Source organism: Taudactylus pleione, unplaced genomic scaffold (assembly GCF_031769625.1).
Source record: "Taudactylus pleione unplaced genomic scaffold, aTauple2 ptg000141l, whole genome shotgun sequence".
Taxonomy (NCBI): domain Eukaryota; kingdom Metazoa; phylum Chordata; class Amphibia; order Anura; family Myobatrachidae; genus Taudactylus; species Taudactylus pleione.
Genome location: NW_028284543.1, coordinates 3,335 through 17,547, shown reverse-complemented (window position 1 = coordinate 17,547; position 14,213 = coordinate 3,335). Strand labels below are relative to the sequence as shown.

At 48.0% G+C, this 14,213-nt stretch overlaps 1 long non-coding RNA gene across 3 annotated transcripts in view; it reads right to left on the bottom strand.

The window, feature by feature from the left end:
• LOC148522725 (uncharacterized) overlaps window positions 1-13,777 on the bottom strand; it is a 91,353-nt gene extending 77,576 nt beyond the window's left edge. For 2 of the 3 annotated variants that reach the window (XR_015878516.1, XR_015878514.1), the window contains exons 1-2: window positions 13,661-13,777; window positions 11,983-12,025 (exon numbers count right to left, since the gene is read on the bottom strand). This is a non-coding gene — a long non-coding RNA (uncharacterized LOC148522725). Of the gene's footprint in view, window positions 1-11,982; window positions 12,026-13,519; window positions 13,635-13,660 lie in introns of those variants that run through there. The other variant, XR_015878515.1, reaches the window with a different exon arrangement.
• Window positions 13,778-14,213: the final 436 nt, after the last annotated feature.

Sequence of the window (14,213 nt, the reverse complement as noted above, 5' to 3'; positions counted from 1 at the left end):
ATGCTGCACATGGTCAGAGGATGCATCATGCTCTCACTGGCTGAATGCTGCACATGGTCAGAGGATGCATCATGCTCACTGGCTGAATGCTGCACATGGTCAGAGGCTGCATCATGCTCTCACTGACTGAATGCTGCACATGGTCAGAGGCTGCATCATGCTCTCACTGGCTGAATGCTGCACATGGTCAGAGGATGCATCATGCTCTCACTGGCAGAATGCTGCACATGGTCAGAGGCTGCATCATCCTCTCACTGGCTGAATGCTGGACATGGTCAGAGGCTGCATCATGCTCTCACTGGCTGAATGCTGCACATGGTCAGAGGATGCATCATGCTCTCACTGGCTGAATGCTGCACATGGTCAGAGGCTGCATCATCCTCTCACTGGCTGAATGCTACACATGGTCAGAGGCTGCATCATCCTCTCACTGGCTGAATGCTGCACATGGTCAGAGGATGCATCATCCTCTCACTGGCTGAATGCTACACATGGTCAGAGGATGCATCATGCTCTCACTGGCTGAATGCTGCACATGGTCAGAGGCTGCATCATGCTCTCACTGGCTGAATGCTGCACATGGTCGGCTGCATCATGCGTTCACTGGCTTAATGCTGCACATGGTCAGAGGATGCATCATGCTCTCACTGGCTGAATGCTGCACATGGTCAGAGGCTGCATCATGCTCTCACTGGCTGAATGCTGCACATGGTCAGAGGCTGCATCATGCTCTCACTGGCTGAATGCTGCACATGGTCAGAGGCTGCATCATGCTCTCACTGGCTGAATGAAACAGCAGGATAGCACTAACACTCACCAGCTCTGGAACACACACAGGTAGTCTGTCTGCCATGATTGCTGCAATGCTGTGAGCTGTCCCCACCCCTCTCCCTTTGGTTCCCATTTGTGACCTTATCTCTGTGAGGCTGTAATAAGTCAATTTATAATGACATCCATAGGGTTCAGTATGAACGGGGCCGACCTGGGAATAACCCTTGTAGAAACTGCAGTGTAAAAAAATTCTGACTCGGGTCACAGCCAAGTCTGACCGAGCCTCAAAATCCCGGGTCAGAGCTGGGTTTGTGATGTGAAAGGGGTATTACTAATGTTATCATGCAGTCTGGGGGAAAATGACAGGTAATATAAAGACCACTGGCCCTCGGATTCAAACCAATTGAAGATGTCGCTTTTACTCGCAGGTAAACTCCAAAAACTTCATGTGGTCCTATCCATCCCCTGATGATGAATGGCATTTCTGCATGAGTAACGGGTCATTAAGGGATGATGAAAGGACCCCTCAAACTACTAAGATTAATGATAGCCTTGGTCTTCCCTCTCACTGATTCTCTTTATTACTTTGGGTGCTGTACTAGACTGATTGGTGACACTGACATCTTCAACCATCCAGCTGCAAATTTCAAGGCACTAAATGAAGTCAGACAGGGTCAGTGGTGGATGTTACTTAGGGCCTTCAGTGCTCCCAGTAATACCCACCCCTCCTCTGTGAGCCCCCAGGCCCCGGTTCTTACCTTCCTCCTGTGGCTGGTATGATAAAAGCAGAAGTGGTTTCCCATTGGAAGCGCTGTCTGCTAATCACAGGTCAGACACTCTGTCCCGGGGGGAGAAGTTCCCCCTCCCTGGGACTGCCGATAGCAAATAGCGCTATATTAATGGGAGGGTCTCCTGCTTTTATTATAGTCCTATTTAGCTTCTAGGGGCTGCACCAGCTGTTATTACATGAATGCGCAGGACTTGAATGGGGTTGTTTTTTCTCGCATTGGCAATGGATAGGGGTTGGACCAACCAATCAGCTTCTAACTATCATTTTTCTAAAACCACCTATAAAATGACAGTTAGATATTGATTGGTTGGTAATTTATTTCTCTTCAAGGTTTGATACATTTCCCCCTCAGTGAGAAAACTAGATATAACATTGTAATACTTATGATTTATGAGCGACTGTGTGGCCAGCTAGACAGCTGCTCATCATTATGCTGTCACAGAGATTGGGCCTATATTTATGTGGAGACATGGGGCAGTAGCTCCATCCACCCCATGGTTACTCTGGTCCTGCTGCATATTATTATATTATTCATTATATGTCAGTGTGTGATACCCTGAAATTAGGGGACCCCACTTCTGTAAAGCTGTGCCAGTAACTTACTCATAAATGTCTCTAAGATGTATATATAAAAATGTATTTTATTGAAGGGAGAGTGTTTTTTAAACACAATGTTGTCAGAATAGTCTGGTATGAACTGCCCCCCCCCCCCATAATGATGAAGTTATGGTGCCATCCGGGCAAAGTGACCCTGTGCGACTTGGGGTTCCACGAGGCCAGGACTATACCAAGGGACCTAACTAGGGGAGAAATATCCCTGTTGGACATGGGGGAATAGGCAGAGTCAGCGCGTGAACTCAGGGGAAGGCTGTTGAGAGTGATCACGAGGGAGAGAGGAGATAAATAAAAGCCTGGACGCGAGACGCGTGCATAGTTCCCGGTGGTGACGGTGGAGAGGAGAGACCTTAGTATGTGTGCGACAGATACCTGAGGTGACGGGACGGTGTCCGTGGCCAGTCTGGAAGAGCTAAGAGAGACTCCGGTGCTGCTTGGAAACTTCGCGGTGATCAGAGACTACAGCGGCAGGAAGCGGAAGCCCTGTCGGGAAGAGGCGCGGCACAGGCGGAGGCTGGGAACACGCATCACAGGCGGAGGCTGGACCAGCCTGGGCAATCCCGGGACCATGACGGGCACTGCAGAGAGAGAGAGAGAGCACCCGGGGAGTGGAAGCTGTTCCTGAGGGTGGTAAGTAATTTCCTGACACCCGCCCCGCAGGCTTGCACCCACAGTAGCAGTATCTGCAGTCACTTAACTTCCTCAGCACCAACGGAAGCCCCATAAGTCACCATTGCTACACGCAATAAAACACGGAGTATCCTCCACCCACATAGCTTCCGGTGCCACTAAAAAGTGACAGCAACAGGCAGATTGACATCACCCCTGCTTATTAAATGTACCTGTGAAATGAAACATTGAGGCACATACACAAAGGAGAGACTCTGCCCTAGAGATATTAGGAGAGAGGAGGCTGTTACAGCATAACCGCCTGATGTGCAGAGAGAGGAAATACAGCGTAGAGTAGCTGCAGGAATAACCATCTCAGAGGAGGAACATTGATTTACTTTCTCCCATCCTGCAGGAGGCTTCCGCCATTGTTACAAATGTATCCAAAGCGACTACATACAAGTTGTTCAGTTAGCTCCAGCTGAAGGTACAAATCTGGCAACATAAGTAGCTATTGGAAGTAACATGGATTGCTGTCACATCTGTGCTGAGATAGTAACATAGTAACTGAGACTGACAGCTAGGATTCACAGTGCAGAACATTTCTTATAGGAAGAAAACCCATCTCATCAGGGCCGTTTCTAGGGGCAGGCGACCCGTGCAATCGCACGGGGCGCGCTGCCTCCTACCCCTGCTGAAGAAACAGCATGTTAACTGCCGGGCGCCCGCTGAGATTCAGTTACCAGCGGCCGCCCGGCAGAGCAGAGCAGCCGGAGACGGAGACGGAGGCTCCGGCTTCCGGCTCCCACAATGTGCACTATGGGAGGACGTCATGACGTCTTTCCCATAGTGCAGAGAGAGGAGCAGCCGAGCGGAGCGGACGCCAGAGCTGGGGCCAGAGCGGGGCTGAAGGTAAGTGTTACTGTGGTTTTTTTTTTTTTGTGTGTGTGTGCAGGCAGCCTGGACAATACTTGGGGGGAGCCACCACTACTGGGGGCACCTGGGCACAGCTACTAGGGACATTACTCTGGGGGCACTTCTACTGGGGGAGACACCACTACTGGGGGCACCCGGGCACTACTACTGGGGACATTACTCGGGGGGCACTTCTACTGGGGTTATTGCTTAGGAGGCACCACTACTGGGTGCATTACTCAGGGGCCAGGGGCACTTCTACTGGGGGCACTAATACAGGGGCATTAATACTGGGGAATTTATAAAGGGGACACTAGTACAGGGGGCATTACTATTGGGGGCAATACAACTGGGGACACTACTACTGGGGCACTACAACAGGAACCATTACTATTGGGGGCATTACTGATGGGGGCATGACTACAGGGGACATGACTACAGGGGGCACTACTAATGGGGGCTCTGCATAAGTTACACTACCACTGTGGGCACTGCATAAGGGGCATAAATACAGGGGACACTGCATATGGGGACAACTACAGGGGGCACTGCATAATGGGCACTTTTGCCTGAGAGCCAGTGGGGGGGAAGCCTAAGACCTGTCGGGATGGAATGGCAAGGGAGGGGGCTGGAATGGTAAGGGAGGGGAGAGAATGGTAAGGGAGGGGAGAGAATGGTAAGGGAGGGGGCTGGAATGGTAAGGGAGGGGGCTGGAATGGTAAGGGAGGGGAGAGAATGGTAAGGGAGGGGGCTGGAATGGTAAGGGAGGGGAGAGAATGGTAAGGGAGGGTAGAGAATGGTAAGGGAGGGGGCTGGAATGGTAAGGGAGGGGGCTGGAATGGTAAGGGAGGGGAGAGAATGGTAAGGGAGGGTAGAGAATGGTAAGGGAGGGGGCTGGAATGGTAAGGGAGGGGGCTGGAATGAAGTGTGTATTATGTGAATCATGTTTTTTCAATGTGTTTTATGGGGTTCTGGATTTAATAATGTATTTGAGGTGGATGTGGTTTTAAAACGTAGTTTATGTGCCTCTGGCTTTTCCAATATATTTTATGTGGAAGTGGTTTGTTGCAGTGTATTTTATGTGGATCTGGCTGGGCTCGCTCCCAACGCGACTAAAACCGGGTGTGATGCAAGGTCATACTTCTGCAAATGTCACACCACAGGCATGCACACAGAAATGCGGCGTGGACTTGTGACAGCTAGGCCACACCCCATTTTTTGAGCGCGCGCCTCCGGCGCGCGCATGCTGTCTATCTTTTATTTAGCTACATATATTTTTCAGCGCTTTGCCTCTGACAGGTTAGACACCCTTGTACTCAGTAGTCACGGTGGCTGTCATTCTGTGGTCTTTCTAGATCACGCTCCCTTACTGTGATACCACACCCCCTCATGATGACGCCACGCCCACTCCACAATATTACTGCTTCGAGGGGGGGGGGCGCATTTTGACTGCTCGCACTGGGAGCCTCAGACCCTAGAAACTGCCCTGCATCTCATACAGCAAAAACTCAGTGAGGACCCGGGCAACGCAGTGTACACTTACAGAGACTTAGCGCTACCGGTATTTAGGGACATTTAATTATCTGGCCAGTGAAACTTAGTTAAAGGTTAAAGTTTAGGATAATTAGTTATATACGGTTCTCCTTATCACATTTGTGGGGTAGGCTGTTATTGTTGCATGCATCGATACTGATAATATTGTTTAACGTAATTGTAATAAATTGTTGCTTATAAAGTATTGCATGGATTAATATTCTGACACCAGCAGGAGGAGAGGAATATTTGGCGATTGCATGGAAGCTGTGTTCCTGAATAATAAAACTTGTTCCGTTGTTTATTTTTGTGAATTGTAATTGAACTTGTGATTCCCATTGCAAATTGACCCGATGTGATTTCTTAGGTGTAATAAAATACCAGCTATAATCATCTAAAGGCAGTTTACTCATCTCTTCACCTCTCTGTATATAAGAACGAACCCAGAAACTCCATTCTTACATTACGTATACCCAGGTTTGGGGGTCTTACAAGTGCAGTCTATGTGTAGCTGCTTGTACTGTATGTAACACTGTAAAGGTCTGCAATACTGCACCCCAGTGGTGTTATAGGGAATAGCAGGAGAATTGTAATGAACTGAACAGGTGCCACTTTGTCGCCCCCTTCTGTATATGATCAGGTATTACCTCAGAGTTCTGTCACCTTATATAGGTACAAGTTCTACTTCATTTGCAATGGCAGGCGAGTGGCTCCTCTCATGGTGTAGCAGGGAGGGATGTGCTGTTGTGCCCGCTAACCAGCACTAGGATGACTTTGATTTGCCCAACCTGCACATGCAAGAGGTGGATGCCAATGGTGACAGGGATGCCACTATATTATTCCCATTTCAGCATTCATTACCCCACTGAGGCTCCACTGATGCTACAGTTAGTGATGGTGCCACCTACTGCTGCTATCTACCAGCGGAGGCTGCCTTGCACATGCCAGGTGGAGGGAGGCTGGGTAGGCATAGTAAGCCGGGCATAGCTCATCCTGATGACAGTGGTCAGCACTACTGCACACACTCCATTTTCTCCCTAAAGGGATGTTTTATTCCCTGTTCCAAGATGGACTTAGCTACTGTGCATGTGCGGCGCCATGTTGTCACTGTGTTGTGACACAATGAGAGATAGTAGCCTCCCACTTACCTCCAGAGAGAACCCCAGCATCCCTGTCCTACTACCCAGTCATCAGATACACTTACAGGCTAGTGACTGTATATAACCCTGCTCCGCTCCATCCAACAAGCGTATAACAGTGAGTACGGCTGCATCTCACGTAACTAGAGATGTGCAAACTTTGGGGTTCCCACTCTAATCCAGTCCCGGTTCGGATCACTTTTGGCCAGGAACATCGATAGTTGCTCCATGGAACCTGTACATATGTATTAGTGATTGATGTTAGTAATTATTTTATATAGAACAGCCTGTCATTTAGGTGTTGTGGTTCTATAAGCAGTACAAGAGGAAGATTGCATACCTCCCAACTCGCCTGATTTCAACAGGACAGACCTGTCTGGAGGTCTGTGCCCTGCTGTCCTGTGCTGTCACCATATCCCAGGTCACCCAGCAGGTGCACTGGTGTAGTCATTACTCACTGACACATATCCCAGGTCACCCAGCAGGTGCACAGGTGTAGTCATTACTCACTGACACATATCCCAGGTCACCCAGCAGGTGCACAGGTGTAGTCATTACTCACTGACACATATCCCAGGTCACCCAGCAGGTGCACAGGTGTAGTCATTACTCACTGACACATATCCCAGGTCACCCAGCAGGTGCACAGGTGTAGTCATTACTCACTGACACATATCCCAGGTCACCCAGCAGGTGCACAGGTGCAGTCATTACTCACTGACACATATCCCAGGTCACCCAGCAGGTGCACAGGTGCAGTCATTACTCACTGACACATATCCCAGGTCACCCAGCAGGTGCACAGGTGTAGTCATTACTCACTGACATATCCCAGGTCACCCAGCAGGTGCACAGGTGTAGGCATTACTCACTGACACATTTCCCAGGTCACCCAGCAGGAGCACAGGTGTACTCATTACTCACTGACACATTTCCCAGGTCACCCAGCAGGATCACAGGTGTAATCATTACTCACTGACACATTTCCCAGGTCACCCAGCAGGTGCACAGGTGTAATCATTACTCACTGACACATTTCCCAGGTCACCCAGCAGGTGCACAGGTGTACTCATTACTCACTGACACATTTCCCAGGTCACACAGCAGGAGCACAGGTGTAATCATTACTCACTGACACATTTCCCAGGTCACCCAGCAGGTGCACAGGTGTAATCATTACTCACTGACACATTTCCCAGGTCACCCAGCAGGTGCACAGGTGTACTCATTACTCACTGACACATTTCCCAGGTCACACAGCAGGAGCACAGGTGTAATCATTACTCACTGACACATTTCCCAGGTCACCCAGCAGGAGCACAGGTGTATTCATTACTTACTGAAACATTTCCCAGGTCACCCAGCAGGTGCACAGGTGTAGTCATTACTCACTGACACATTTCCCAGGTCACCCAGCAGGTGCATAGGTGTAGTCATTACTCACTGACACATTTCCCAGGTCACCCAGCAGGTGCACAGGTGTAGTCATTACTCACTGACACATTTCCCAGGTCACCCAGCAGGTGCACAGGTGTATTCATTACTTACTGACACATTTCCCAGGTCACCCAGCAGGTGCACAGGTGTAGTCATTACTCACTGACACATTTCCCAGGTCACCCAGCAGGTGCACAGGTGTAGTCATTACTCACTGACACATATCCCAGGTCACCCAGCAATCACACAGGAGAGTGGAGGGAGAGAGTGTGGGTCTGTGTACTAAAACACCATTAGGAGGACGCCAATATCACACAGGAGAGTGGAGGGAGAGAGTGTGGGACTGTGGTCTGTGAACTAAAACACCATTAGTATGACGCCAATATCACACAGGAGAGTGGAGGGAGAGAATGTGGGACTGTGCGCTGTGTACTAAAACACCATTAGGAGGACGCCAATATCACACAGGAGTGTGGAGGGAGAGGGTGTGGGACTGTGGTCTGTGTACTAAAACACCATTAGGAGGATGCCAATATCACACAGGAGAGAGAAGAGAGAGTGTGGGACTGTGGTCTGTGTACTAAAACACCATTAGGAGGATGCCAATATCACACAGGAGAGTGGAGGGAGAGAGTGTGGGACTGTGCGCTGTGTACTAAAACACCATTAGGAGGACGCCAATATCACACAGGAGTGTGGAGGGAGAGAGTGTGGGACTGTGGTCTGTGTACTAAAACACCATTAGGAGGATGCCAATATCACACAGGAGTGTGGAGGGAGAGAGTGTGGGACTGTGGTCTGTGTACTAAAACACCATTAGGAGGACGCCAATATCACACAGGAGAGAGGAGAGAGAGGGTGTGGGACTGTGCGCTGTGTACTAAAACACCATTAGGAGGACGCCAATATCACACAGGAGAGTGGAGGGAGAGAGTGTGGGACTGTGGTCTGTGAACTAAAACACCATTAGTAGGACGCCAATATCACACAGGAGAGTGGAGGGAGAGAATGTGGGACTGTGCGCTGTGTACTAAAACACCATTAGGAGGACGCCAATATCACACAGGAGTGTGGAGGGAGAGGGTGTGGGACTGTGGTCTGTGTACTAAAACACCATTAGGAGGATGCCAATATCACACAGGAGAGTGGAGGGAGAGAGTGTGGGACTGTGCGCTGTGTACTAAAACACCATTAGGAGGACGCCAATATCACACAGGAGTGTGGAGGGAGAGAGTGTGGGACTGTGGTCTGTGTACTAAAACACCATTAGGAGGATGCCAATATCACACAGGAGTGTGGAGGGAGAGAGTGTGGGACTGTGGTCTGTGTACTAAAACACCATTAGGAGGATGCCAATATCACACAGGAGAGAGGAGAGAGAGGGTGTGGGACTGTGCGCTGTGTACTAAAACACCATTAGGAGGACGCCAATATCACACAGGAGAGTGGAGGGAGAGGGTGTGGGACTGTGCGCTGTGTACTAATACCCCATTAGGAGGACGCCAATATCACACAGGAGAGAGGAGAGAGAGGGTGTGGGACTGTGCGCTGTGTACTAAAACACCATTAGGAGGACGCCAATATCACACAGGAGAGCGGAGGGAGAGGGTGTGGGACTGTGCGCTGTGTACTAAAACACCATTAGGAGGACGCCAATATCACACAGGAGAGAGGAGGGAGAGGGTGTGGGACTGTGCGCTGTGTACTAAAACACCATTAGGAGGACGCCAATATCACACAGGAGAGCGGAGGGAGAGGGTGTGGGACTGTGCGCTGTGTACTAAAACACCATTAGGAGGACGCCAATATCACACAGGAGAGCGGAGGGAGAGGGTGTGGGACTGTGGTCTGTGTACTAAAACACCATTAGGAGGACACCAATATCACACAGGAGTGTGGACGGAGAGAGTGTGGGACTGTGCGCTGTGTACTAAAACACCATTAGGAGGACACCAATATCACACAGGAGAGCAGAGGGAGAGGGTGTGGGACTGTGCGCTGTGTACTAAAACACCATTAGGACGCCAATATCACACAGGAGTGTGGAGGGAGAGAGTGTGGGACTGTGGTCTGTGTACTAAAACACCATTAGGAGGACGCCAATATCACACAGGAGAGAGGAGAGAGAGGGTGTGGGACTGTGCGCTGTGTACTAAAACACCATTAGGAGGACGCAAATATCACACAGGAGAGCGGAGGGAGAGGGTGTGGGACTGTGCGATGTGTACTAAAACACCATTAGGAGGACGCAAATATCACACAGGAGTGTGGAGGGAGAGGGTGTGGGACTGTGCGATGTGTACTAAAACACCATTAGGAGGACGCAAATATCACACAGGAGAGCGGAGGGAGAGGGTGTGGGACTGTGCGATGTGTACTAAAACACCATTAGGAGGACGCAAATATCACACAGGAGAGAGAGGATGTGGTACTGTGTGCTGTGTACTAAAACACCAATAGGAGGACGCCAATATCACACAGGAGAGCGGAGGGAGAGTGTGGGACTGTGGTCTGTGTACTAAAACACGATTAAGATGACGCCAATATCACACAGGAGAGTGGAGGGAAAGTGTGTGGGACTGTGCGCTGTGTACTAAAATGCCATTAGGAGGACGTATGATGTATGGGGGCCTTTATACATTACAGATTATTATACACAATGGATTGCTGATGTATGGGGCCTTTATACATTACAGATTATTATACAGAATGGATTGCTGATGTATGGGGCCTTTATACATTACAGATTATTATACAGAATGGATTGCTGATGTATGGGGCCTTTATACATTACAGATTATTATACACAATGGATTGCTGATGTATGGGGGCTTTATACATTACAGATTATTATACACAATGTATTGCTGATGTATGGGGCCTTTATACATTACAGATTATTATACACAATGGATTGCTGATGTATGGGGCCTTTATACATTACAGATTATTATACACAATGGATTGCTGATGTATGGGGGCCTTTATACATTACAGATTATTATACACAATGGATTGCTGATGTATGGGGGCCTTTATACATTACAGATTATTATACACAATGGATTGCTGATGTATGGGGGCCTTTATACATTACAGATTATTATACAGAATGGATTGCTGATGTATGGGGCCTTTATACATTACAGATTATTATACACAATGGATTGCTGATGTATGGGGGCTTTATACATTACAGATTATTATACAGAATGGATTGCTGATGTATGGGGGCCTTTATACATTACAGATTATTATACACAATGTATTGCTGATGTATGGGGCCTTTATACATTACAGATTATTATACACAATGGATTGCTGATGTATGGGGGCCTTTATACATTACAGATTATTATACACAATGGATTGCTGATGTATGGGGCCTTTATACATTACAGATTATTATACACAATGGATTGCTGATGTATGGGGGCCTTTATACATTACAGATTATTATACACAATGTATTGCTGATGTATGGGGCCTTTATACATTACAGATTATTATACACAATGGATTGCTGATGTATGGGGGCCTTTATACATTACAGATTATTATACACAATGGATTGCTGATGTATGGGGCCTTTATACATTACAGATTATTATACACAATGGATTGCTGATGTATGGGGCCTTTATACATTACAGATTATTATACACAATGGATTGCTGATGTATGGGGCCCTTTATACATTACAGATTATTATACACAATGGATTGCTGATGTATGGGGGCCTTTATACATTACAGATTATTATACACAATGGATTGCTGATGTATGGGGCCTTTATACATTACAGATTATTATACACAATGGATTGCTGATGTATGGGGGCTTTATACATTACAGATTATTATACACAATGGATTGCTGATGTATGGGGCCTTTATACATTGCAGCATAACTTTATTGCAGGGACTGGACTCTAATTCTGTACAATACACATTTATATTACTTGGAGTACCACAGAGACCATTTCTAGCTCCACTTATACTGGACAATTGAACACTTAACAGAAACAATACCAGGAAGTGTATTTACATTAGATGTGTATCATTTGTGTTCTAAATGTATCTATATTGTAATACATAAGTAAATAACTAAAGTTATTTACCATTCTACTCTATAAAAAGATACTTATAATAACTACATTGGTGTAATATCTACCTGGAAGCAGATATCAGGGGCAGAGTTCCAGAATAGCGACATCCTGTGAAGAACAAGAACCAGGTGGTAAATGAAAGTATATGTGATGTAGTAATTGAAGTTTATAGATAATACACTTGAAAACTGTATTTAGATAACTATACAATATACTTTGTTAGTAGGTTGTCCCAGGCCAACCACAAATAGCTTGGGTGGAGGCACAACTATATTATTGCTTCCCTACTAGATAGTAACCCAGAGACCATTTAGAGTAAGGGTAGGTTACAGGGGTATTACTCATAGACAGGGAGAGGAGGGAATGACACAAGCAATAGATCAGATGATACATAATGAATCCTAGTCCCTCTCTCTCTCTGTAAGGGCGGGATGTACCAAGCATCGTATTAGCAATACGGTAAATCCCACCGGTCTTCAATTACACAGCGCGGTTCATTACCACAGTATGTACCAAGAGTATCGCACAGGACATATCTCCTGATAATAGCCGTCCTTTTGCAACGCTACCGGGGAGAGGAACTTCTGTGTTTTAGTCTCTCTGGCAGCATTCTGCGTATGTGCAGACGGACGCGAGCTGCAGGGTCTCAAGGGAGGGATCGGATGCCCCCCTATGGGGAGTATCCATAGACTTATATGGTCTATAAATTACCCAACGGGCAGAAGCTTTGTACATATGGGGAATGCGGTAAAACCCCTGAAAACTACATTTTCCTATTTAGTGCATCTCGGCCTAACTCTTACACAGCTGTCCCGGAGATCTGTTTGTACAGCGGACCTGTCACCTAAACATATCTACCAGCTGCTCCGTAACCACACATCCCAGCAAGTCCTGCTCCGTATCCCCACATCCCAGCAAGTCCTGCTCCGTATCCCCACATCCCAGCAAGTCCTGCTCCGTAACCCCACATCCCAGCAAGTCCTGCTCCGTAACCCCGCATCCCAGCAAGTCCTGCTCCGTAACCCCGCATCCCAGCAAGTCCTGCTCCGTAACCCCGCATCCCAGCAAGTCCTGCTCCGTAACCCCGCATCCCAGCAAGTCCTGCTCCGTAACCCCGCATCCCAGCAAGTCCTGCTCCGTAACCCCGCATCCCAGCAAGTCCTGCTCCGTAACCCCGCATCCCAGCAAGTCCTGCTCCGTAACCCCGCATCCCAGCAAGTCCTGCTCCGTAACCCCGCATCCCAGCAAGTCCTGCTCCGTAACCCCACATGCCAGCAAGTCCTGCTCCGTAACCCCACATGCCAGCAAGTCCTGCTCCGTAACCCCACATGCCAGCAAGTCCTGCTCCGTAACCCCACATCCCAGCAAGTCCTGCTCCGTAACCACACATCCCAGCAAGTCCTGCTCCGTAACCACACATCCCAGCAAGTCCTGCTCCGTAACCACACATCCCAGCAAGTCCTGCTCCGTAACTACACATCCCAGTAAGTCCTGCTCCGTAACTATACATCCCATCAAGTCCTGCTCCGTAACTACACATCCCAGTAAGTCCTGCTCCGTAACTACACATCCCAGTAAGTCCTGCTCCGTAACTATACATACCAGCAAGTCCTGAAATGGTTTTGCTTTTGGGCATGCTGGGATGTTTAGCTCCACAGCAACTGGAGTGCCACAGGTTGCCTACCCCTGTGATATCAGGTACATTGACAGCGTGATACAGCTATATATACATTCCATAGTCACCTTCTACATGACAGCAGCCTCTGGGCAGTTGGGAGCATTCAGGTGCATTAATGAGAAAGGGAACAGCCCATGTGCTGGCAAGAGCATGCTCAGTGCACACCTGAGGTCCATCCTGTGACATCATCAGGAGGAGCCAGTACTGCTCACTGGTCAGCAGCATCTATTGCCTCAGAGTGATCACATAACAGTGACATCACAGGAACCTCTGTCCCTATCACAGCTAGTTTAGATCCTGTCTGAGACATGCATGAGGCAAACACTGGAAAACAGACAAATAGAATCATTCAGACAAATTGCTTAAATCCATTTGATTTAACCAATTTGTGTGAATAACCATTATTGTTGCTTTTCCAGCATTTGGAAGCTTTTGGTGGAGTGTCATTTGCTCCCATACATTACCAGATTGTAATTCCAACCAACCAGATTGGACAGATAACCTTAGTGCAGAGGTGACATATGGTGCATACACACGGTCAGATTTGTCAGATGAACGATTGAACGATTTTACCAAAGATTTGAACGATTTTTGACTGCATTAAAATGAATGGAATCG